Below are 10,852 nucleotides of genomic sequence, written 5' to 3'. Positions count from 1 at the left end.
ATATATTATATAAATTATTGATCATTTTATGAAATATTTTCATGTTATATACATGAATAAGGATTTCCTGAATTCTTTGAAATTAGGAATATTTGAATGCAAAGTACACGAAATACAAACAATTTTACTCTAGTGTTATTGTGGATATTAGACCGATTTGTATGGACAGGCTGCAGTTGAAAGGGCAGTTATTGGATTTAAAATAATAGGCCTATACTGTTTACTGTAGGTTCTAAATTTATTCACACTCTACGTAAAGGTTGTGTATACTTTGGGCTTAGATTTTTCTGAAAATGGATCCTTTGCAGCTTACTATGTCAAATTGGTAAAAGCAAGTCAATGCAATTATTCTTTTCTTTTAATTATCTATTTCTTGAAGCGACGGATCCACTTGCTTCAAATTGATTATTGACGGATTCGCCACGCGTTGTACGTGAAAGAAAAGAAGAAAAAAAACCAAAAAAACCTGCTGATGTCATGTTGAGTGTTTCGATTAATTGGGTTACACTGACCACCTTCGCACTTTCACGTACTTTTAATGTCGGTACACGTCATTACTTGAACGATATGGTTGTAGTAAGAAGATATTTTGTTCATTATGATAGTAAAATTGTAATTATCTTGTTTTCATTTAGCCTATAGTAAAATCCTTTAAGCTAGATAACGAAATAACAAGGATCTAGAGTCTCTGCTTTCAAAATATAAAGTGAGAATCTTATTGTTAATTTCATACGTTGTTTCTCGATGAATTTGGTCTAGCAAAACTTCATTTATGTTTCGTTAGGCCTATGTATCAGAAGAAATTAATAATAATAATAATAATAATAATAATGATAATAATAATGATAATAATAATAGTAATTATAATAATGATAACAATGATAGGCCATAATGATAATAATAATATCATTATCATTGTAATTATTATTAGATATATCATTATTAAGATTTATTATAAGTATTTATTATTATCATTAATGTTAATAGGTCGATTTACTGTATTATTATTATTATTATTATTATTACTTCATGATTATTTAATTTAAGATTATTATCATTATTTATATTATAATTATTATAATTATCATTATGATAATCATCTTCATTATTTTCTTTATTAACTTTATCTATATGATAACTAATGAATCACATCGGTAGCCGGCAAATATCAGCAGAATGTATTATTTAAAAATATTCGAAAAATAATAATTTGGTGTATTCAATGATAACGATGTATAAAGACAGACAATTTAATGCTTTTGTTATTTCAATGTTTAAAGCATATAAGACTACGGGTTCTGTAGATTATATATGAACCATAGGCAGTGGTGGCGCCACGGAGGGGGACGGGGGTTGGTTCCCCACCCGCTCGTCTGACAAGCCTGGACTAAAATAATATAATAATTTGCCTCTCCAAATAACTTTATTTTGATTGCCAATCCCTGGTCTAAAAAAGCTCAATTTGAGTCATACTAAGCCATGAAAACTCGTCCCGTGATCCCTACCGGAGATTTTTTTTATTACTGGGCCCTGACGGAGGCTCTAGTCGGCCCCCATGGTTCAGACCCCCTGTCGAACATGTCGTACCCCTTGTCGAAAAATTTCTGGAGTCACCGCTGACCATAGCTTGTTATTGAATGTCCCCAATAGCCGATAATCAAATATATAATCGCTGTATCATATATTCATAATTTACAAATGTGAAGTCTTTGTTTTTTTTTTTCGAAACCATTTTATTATCGAGAAAATCTAGTATTTTTTTGTAATTATTGTAGGATCGTATCTACTTTTATTAGTGACACGTATATATAATCCGCTACCGAGTTAGTATCGAAATGTTTGATACTTAGGCCTATTTGTGGTTACATTGAATGTAGGCCTATTACTATACGTGCTCTTATCCATCTGCTATACGATGCAACCTATGCCATAAACGCGACAATAAATTCCACAAAATACGTTTCTAAACACCATAAGACGTTTTCGAGGATATTGCTAGTTATAAAACGCATCAGGCGTGCTCTCCTATAGAAAACTATGCTGAGTTATATATGTTTCACCAATGATTCGATATTACTTTCATCTGTTTTGCATGTAATCATTTTTTTCCCTATTTTTAACGAGTATTTATTGCGTATTGTCGAAATGCAAACGTGTAAACGTAATGTTATTGACATTTTCACCTAGAAATTATCACGTTTTCAGAATGCTGGTCTTTTTTTCGCACATCCAATATGGCACAGGTGATCTACTGTATCTATTTTGTCGTCATTAAATATTATAAAACTATATTAAAAACAAATTAGTACAAGTTGTAGGCTTGAGACAGTATATATATATATATATATTCTTGCCAGGCCGCGTAACCAACTTTTGAGAACATTTTTCGTTAGTAATATCTGTTTGAAAAAATAACAGGGAACATAACCGTATGCTTAGTAGGCCTATATTTCAATATCCAACGTCTGCTTCGGTTACGGGTGAGGTTAATGGATCTTCAAGCTTTAGCATTTAACTAGGTCTAGTTCTTAAACAAAGTAGAACGGATAGCTGTATACTATTTTTCTGTTATTTCTTTAATTTGGTGTATGTACGGATGAAATTAATTTATGAATTCGTAAGAGCTGAAATCGTATTAAATTAATGTCGACGTAGAGCAGACATTTTTCTGTTTGTCTGCATTATAATCCTGAAGTATTTATCGGCTGACACATGCATACTTTTTGGTTCACGCGTCTAAACGCGTTTTAAACTCAAACGAGAGAGTGTTTTCGCAAACACTATTGTCGTATGCAATTTTTTTTCCCGTACGAAACATTTACATGAAACTCCACTCGGGCCGTCTCGACTGAATCGACCCGAAAATCTCATAATTGCAAAATTCAGGAGGTCAAAAGGTCATCAACAGATAAACGTCTACAAAACAACTTCTGAGAGAACGTTGCCGTATTCCCATTTCGCGTGCATGCGTTCGTCATCGAAGCTTACATGCGTTAGGTTGCGTCAGACAACTTTTTGATGACTGCATTAATACGCGCCTGATTCAAGTTGTTCACACTACAAATCGGCTGTGTTAACTTGGTGCAGCATTTGCGTCAAATCTCGTCTGAATTGCTCTAATGTAAACCATGTGTAAACCAAGCTTAATACCTGTATTTACATACACGGTTTCTGACCGATTCCAATGTGCGCGCATACGTTAACCTTTATTAAATCGTGAAATCTAAGTGTTTGTTAGTAAAACGTTGTTGTAAAACCTCGTAGGCAGAATAAGATATTAACGCAATTTTTCTTATAATTGTCGGGAAGTGTTCCTCATGAGCGGTAGTCTTTGACTAAATTTAATAATTGTTTGTGTTACAAAATGTTGGCCCTCAGCATCGCCGCTTGGGAAACAACATTTTGACTTTACACTATATCCTTGCACGTATATCGTGTGCTTGATAAGTAATAAAATTATATATATGTAGCATAATATTCATGTCACAGAAATGCTCTTACATTTAATGACCATTCTATATACCATAAATAAAAAAAAAAAGAAATCTTTCTAGATGTAAACCTGAGCGGTTGGCGGAGAATTTTTTGTTCCTGCTTCTTGTGCTGAAGACACCGGTTGAAACCCGGCCAGCGTTGGGTCCGATCGCTTGGCTCCTCGAAATACCCTCATATTAGGAGGCGGGTTATGTTTGTATATGTATGTGTCCGTTAAGTTAAGTTGGGTGGCGCTGCACTGCGGCTGCTGCGGATCCCCAGGGGCCCAGTGCGAATTTCCGATTTCCTATTAGAGTGAGGACCAATAAAGAATTATTACTATTGTTGTTACTATTTTGAGGGTCAACAACAACGTAGTTTTTAAGTATTCCATGCATGCGTAATATAATTTTCACAAAAACTAAATACAATTAAATTCCAATGCATATCGTAGGCCTTTGGGAATTAAATCAAATCTATCTTGGAATGTCGAACGAGTTAGATACCGGCAACATTTTGTTATGCGGATAAACTGCTAAATTAATACAATGATTCTGTTTTCTTATTTAGCTTCGGTTATGTAAAAATTCAAGAATGTATTTCGTGGTCTGGATTTTACTGTCGAAGTTTCTAATTCCCTTATTCATGTTCACTATATTTCCAAATATCCCTTCGTAATGATTTATGTTCCGTTTATTGTTGTTTTGGCATAAATATTGGTATCATTGTACATGAATTCTCTCCAATTAAATACCACTTTGGGACCGGGATTTTCACGGTGGTCTTAGCAGTTTTGGTCTCTTAATAACAATAATAAAATAAATTTTAGACCACAGAAAATTGGTCTTTAATCGGAGGTGGTCTTTAATTGGAGGGTCCTTAATTAGAGGTAGACCTGTATTATTAATAAATGATTGCCGACACCTCTACGAACCAAACTGATTATCGTTTAGGCCTAATATCGGTAGCATTCTGACGGTAGGCAGCAGGTGCATGTTGACAGTTGTAATTAGGAAATATTTGCAGTTTGGCTCGATTTAATTTGCTCGGAGTCGTATATCATGCCATTATTGTGAATAATCAACCGATTAAAATACATTTATCCTTTCATCAGAAAATAATTATATTAGCTATGACATTGAACGAGAACGGAAATAGGCCACTGATCACAGGCTAAATAAGACGTGCTACTAGGGTTAAGATACCGTCTCTGGTGGACAGAACACATAGACAATGATACGGATGCAAGTTATATAATGTTACAAAAATTTACACACGTTGATATTATGACCTAGGCCTAGTATATCTGATATTCGTTAATCCAAATATTGTTATAAATTAAACAATTATTTTCAGTTAACCAATTCAGTTGAAGATATCTGACTTGTTTGATCATGATAGGCCTACATATTTTCATGTTGTGTTGAAGATGATTATAAGCCTCGAGTGTTTCCCCAACGGCGTAAGCGCGGTGGCAACTGTGCGCCTTAAAATTCAGATTATTACTATAGTTTGATTTAGACGTTTTTACACCTTTGGAGATGTATTTTGGGGCTGTTGATTTAAAACAAACTATGTCGGCGCCACAGCATCCCGTACACGCAAATGATTTATTAACGATACTGGTAAGACAAGAAAAAAGAAAAGAAATCATAAATTCTCTATGAAAAAGTATAATAATAATATAGCTGGCTTATATTAAATGCCGATTTATTGTCAAGTTTGATTGAGTGAACAATACCGACATGAAATATTAATAGTTTCATGGAACGCATAATTAGACTAAGACCACGATAATCGTGGCGTTATTTTTTTCAGTAATCACCATAAAACCATCCGACAAATCATGATGCGATACGTATGTGACGAGAATATTGAATCGATTTCAGAACAATGATCGACATTATTCGATATGAAGTTTGACAGCCGGATCACAAGACAGTTTAAAGTGCCGACGAAAACATGACCGATGTTTAGTCTTGAATACATGAATAGTAAAATAAAATAATAATCCTATCTATCAAAAATTATTATTAATAACAGGTAATAATGAGGCAGCACTCTAGGAATAACTTTGTAGATGTGATTTATTTAACTAACAACATCCGAAACTGTAGGAGTCGGAGTATTTTGGTGTGAATCACACCAAGGATAACCCACTAAGCCTGTAGATTTCTTTCCTGTGGTGTCCTTCTGGTGGTGAATTGAGCAGTACACCAGGAGACAATCCCCTACTCTTTTCCGATGAGTTTACTGCATTCTTTAACGTGCACATGGGCCATAATGCACATCACGGGACAAACGGCTTAAACGCCTCATCTTAAAGACGGTGCGTAACTCGTAATATAACTTGTATTTAAGTTAAATACATGGAAAGAGCAGTGAGGGAATTGAACCGGGAACCAAGAGATTTCCAAGGTTCAGCGCACGCGCAGTGACTGGTCCAGTCGACTGATCTAGCTGCTCTCTAAGACAAATGAATCTTGTTTAGTTGCTCATGAATTAAAGAGGAAATAATGAATCATACATTGTTAATAGATAAATAACAAATGAATAATAACAATAAAATAGCAATAACGGTGTGTACACGTTCTTTAACGTCCACATGGTATTGCTATATTGCAGACGAAACCAGCGACGTAGCATAGGTCTACAAAAATCAATATTCCAGAAAAAAAAAGAAAAGAAACACAGTTAACAGTTATGACTATACTTCCATTTTACTATAGCATGCATCACTTTCGTAGATTATTTTAATATGAATTAGAATTGTATATTGCATAACGTAAACAATCTAATAATGATCATTTCTCTCCATCGAAGCGCAACGTTCTAGTCGGATAAATGGTACACAAAATGTGATTTTCTTTTTTGCTAAGCCTCTTATCTCGAATAGGCTTATGGAGATGCATTATTCTATATTGAAAAACCCTCATGGTGTATATTTTTAACGCTCTATTCCAAATAGCGCCACACTGAAGCCCCGCAAAATAATCTCCATCCCTTTTTAAAAGCTGAATCACAGCAGAAAACATTTTTTTTTATTTAGGTTAAAATGTGTTATTATAATTTGTATAAATCTGTTTTTATCCTTAGACACTGAAGAATACATCGAGCTTGTCAAAAGAAGCAATGTAAAGCATAGATACACAAGGTAAGTGCTTCGTTGTGCAATTTGTCTCGAAGAGTAGGCTATGTTTATCATCAATCTATATCAAGTAGAATGTAAGGTGGGCGATTGTTTCAGAACGTACTGTATGCTCTTGTTTGACAACCAATATTGGTCAATTCATGCTTGTTTAATACGAACCTGTGACTGGCTGTTATTCAGTGCGTAGCCTGATACGCGCTCACTTAACGTGAATGTAATATCGTGTAATATGACTGCACGTTTAATTTGCTGTAAATCATTCAGCTTACAAGGCGATTATGTTTGAACAATTATGCTCCATTGCATCACATTTGGAATATATTTGCGCATTTTCTATTTATCTGTAATTGATTTGTAGACTTTATTTTTGGGATTAGTTGATATATATTTTGCTGCTATAATAATAATAATAATAATAATAATAATAATAATAATAATAATAATAATAATAATAATACTAATAATAATATTAATTAATAATAATAATAATCCTATAATGGCAATGATAATGACACTAGAGCTGATGAGACAGATACTGAACTTAGGCCTAGGACTATATCCTTTGACTCAGGCCATGAAATCAAAATGCCTTTGGTAGATAATGAAATCGAACTGGAGTTTCTATTTCAGTCTGAATGTGTTTATTCTCTGTTGATTTGGCGTATCATATCAAATAGGCGATCTACATTGTCGCAAGTATGTTTAAGATATTGTGGTTTATGGTTTGTAATTAATGTTTCCGTGATGCGAAACACATCACTTTGGAGTAGATTTGAATATTGGTGTTTTCAGTGCTTCCCTTCTAATCTAATAATAATGATAATAATAATGATAATAATAATAATATTAATTAATAATAATAATCCTATAATGGCAATGATAATGACACTAGTGCTGATGATGATAATAAGCCTAATATGGCCTATTAGTAGTAATGATGATGATGATGATAATAATAATAATAATAATAATGATAATAATATTAATATTAATTAATAATAATAATCCTATAATGACAATGATAATGACACTAGTGCTAATGATAATAATAAGGCTAATATGGCCTATTAGTAATGATGATGATGATGATGGTGATGATGACGATGATGATGATTATGATGATGATGATGATGATGATGATGATGATGATGATTATGATGATTATGCTAAATGGGATGGTGATGGTGAGTATGATGCTAATGCGATGTTAAAAATAAGTTTTTGCTCTTTTCATGTCTCGTGTGCAGTGCATTGTTAGTTGGAGACATTTCGCTAAAAAATGAATGTACACTAGAGATTTGCTACCAATAATGTTCATGTCAAGATTTGCGAAGCTAACTACATGTGACTGAAAATTATTCCAAACCAATGGTCATGGAAGATATTATCGGCATTATAATGAGAGTAAATGGAAAAATGGAATCATAACTAGGTCGTTGTAGCGAAGGTTAACTCCAGAGAGTTCCCGTACGGGAGAACAGCATATCGATCTGATGCTACATCCATTGTGTATCAATTCGACTCAATTGCTATCAATTTAAGATGCAGACATTCAGACGATTGGATTATTTTAAATTATACACAGTTATTAGAATCTATTATGGTGCGGTGGTGATGGGTGTATGGTTCTACACAAACAACATTCCACATCCACCCTCTTCATGAACAAACACGCAGCTACATACCCACAAGGGATATCTATTCAACCGCACTCTTTTATGAAAGTGTTTCCAATTTATTTTAGAGAAACATTTTTTTATACTCTATTCATTTCCTGGTCTATCTAGGCCTAGCAGTGGATAAAAATGTCAAAACGACGTTGCCATCTGATAATGTTAGTGGGTCCTTGTGGCTTTTCTCCCTGTCCGCATGTCTTCATTCTGCAATCCTTTCTGCAACTTGATGATAGGAATGTACCCGTAATAGGCTCTGCAATACAGAAAGCCTATAGGTTACAGCCACAAATATTACTTATCTATTGATTATTAAGTCCGAAAATAATTATTATACTACTAATTGATGTAAACATGAAAGTACAGTGTAACGCAATCAAATTCATGCACATCGCCTGGGGCTCGAGTGTATTCGAAACTTTCATATTAAATTGAGGGCGCCATTGAAGATGACGCTGATGAGACGTATTTTCATTGGATAAAAATGAGGCGGTCCTTTTGTAGAATAGGCATACCGATACACAAATTGAAACATCAAATGCATGAGGTTTATCACTCTAAAAAGTCGGGGGCAGATCCAGGGGGTTTCTGCCGGCGGATGGGTGTAAAGTGTCACAGGAGGATCAATGGTCCGATAAGGGAGAATCGGGAATGTTTTCTTCTCCATTTCAAGGATCCAAGTGGCATAGCTCCTGAAAACTCTGCAGTTATAGCCATCTTCATAATATTAATAATTTCTCATTTTAATGATGTAATGCTTTTTTGCTGCTGCCAGCCAGCCTGGGGGAGGGGGAAGGGCCCTTTCAACACCCCTGGATCCGACACTGGTTCTTACTGTATACAGTCGCACCAGCTGACCACACAACATGATTCACACTAGAGAAATTCATAAGCGTTTACGCTAGTTACGCAGTCAATTTTTAGTGTGTACCAATTGAAATTAGACGCGTACTGATGCCGTCTGATGCACATGCCCCTGCTGACGGCGCTGAACATTTCCGGAATAAAGGAATGAGACAGTGGACCTTTTTGCTAAGCCCCGCCCCTTAGTTATTGTTGCTAAGCTTCCACAAAACGACTTCAAAAACATACGAAAACACGTTTGTGGGACAACACGTGTGTTTGTGAAACACGCGCGTATTCCTTGGCCATGTTCTCAATCCTCCTGTGTTCAAAGCGTACCAGTGTGAAAACAAGCTAAATGTATTAAGCGCAATTATTACGTCAACGCGTTGGGTGTATTTATTTACGTACGCATGCGCAGCTAAATGATTTTAGGAATGTTTTTAGGCCAGTAAACTGTATTCATTCATTGGTATTTGACAAAATGACTACAGACAGTTTCTATTTATATTGTGCAACATGCTTTTAGCGTCGCCAGTTTTAGTAACTTAGATCAAAACAGATTTTAACGGGTCTTCATGGACCAGTGAATTCCATTCACACCATTCACAGTCGAGTGAATGACGACTGACACTGTACGGTTATCGTGCATAATGCTTTTATTGTTGCAAACCAGACAACTTACCACACTAATCACACCTTTCTGTCATAAAATATTCTTATAACACCCTAAAGAAATATGATTGACATATGAATGAATAGGTTAGTCTAACAAAAGATACAAAACCACAAAATACAATATTCTTCTTTAAATACAAAAGACGGTATTTAAAAGTTTTTAACTTTTATCGGTTTTGATATTTCTGTTTTTCCCCTTTTAGATGTTTTTTGTGTAGGTGGTTACCGGGGAAAATAATATTAGATTTTAACTTCTGTTTCCTTAATTACTTTCAATGAATGGCTGAAACATTGTGTATTTATTATGTAGTTTACATGATGAGCTGATTGATAGTGGATAGAAAAAGTGTTATTAAATTGATTTCAAATTGAAAATATATTTTCTTTTCTGTAATGGACCTTGGCGGAGTGTCAATCAAACTTAAGAATTGACCCATTAGAGAACGGGGCTAGAAATACGCGCGTGTGTCACAAACACAGGTGTTTTGTGGGACCTTAGCAACAATATCCAAGGGGCGGAGCCTAGTTTAAATGTCCGTTGAACGTACGCGTACTGTATGTAAAACGGGTAGTTGCTAAATACTACGACTTCAACCGAGGGTGGTGGTTTCTTTTAGTGACGTCATACAATATTACTATACCCCTCGCATCATCACAGTCATACAGCGATGATTAAAGCCCCCTGAAACGTGATTGATTACCTTCCTCGGTTGAAGTCAAATAGCCGTTTTACATACAGGTCCGATATTTGATAATAGAGGATTCAAGGAACCCGTTTGAATCAGCCAACCAACACCAACCTCATTACTCTCTTTATTTACTGCTTATTTAAAGTATTAAGAACATTACTGCTGATATTGATCGATTGGAATTTTGATTTTTCTTTTGGTGTTTCCCGTTTTGTTTGTATGCTGTATACGGCTTGGCTTAATTGTTGATAAGGCATCAATGAGACCGACTCTATACACAATAATTGAACTTCTTCGAATCTCTTTAATCAATGCCTATTGAGATTGCAGTGTTTTATGCCTAA

At 34.7% G+C, this 10,852-nt stretch overlaps 1 protein-coding gene across 1 annotated transcript in view; it reads left to right on the top strand.

The window, feature by feature from the left end:
- Positions 1 to 10,852, top strand: part of LOC117107075 (D(1) dopamine receptor-like) — a 59,227-nt gene that overhangs the window by 18,532 nt on the left and 29,843 nt on the right. The window contains exon 2 of the mRNA XM_033248603.1: positions 6,571 to 6,628. The gene's annotated coding sequence lies outside the window, so the exon portion shown is untranslated. The remainder of the gene's footprint in view (positions 1 to 6,570; positions 6,629 to 10,852) is intronic.

This window comes from Anneissia japonica, unplaced genomic scaffold, assembly GCF_011630105.1.
Source record: "Anneissia japonica isolate Jap-2015-1 unplaced genomic scaffold, ASM1163010v1 scaffold288048_len465947_cov159, whole genome shotgun sequence".
Taxonomy (NCBI): Eukaryota; Metazoa; Echinodermata; class Crinoidea; order Comatulida; family Comatulidae; genus Anneissia; species Anneissia japonica.
The sequence above is the reverse complement of the archived record's forward strand: the minus strand, read 5'-3'. Positions and strand labels throughout refer to the sequence as shown.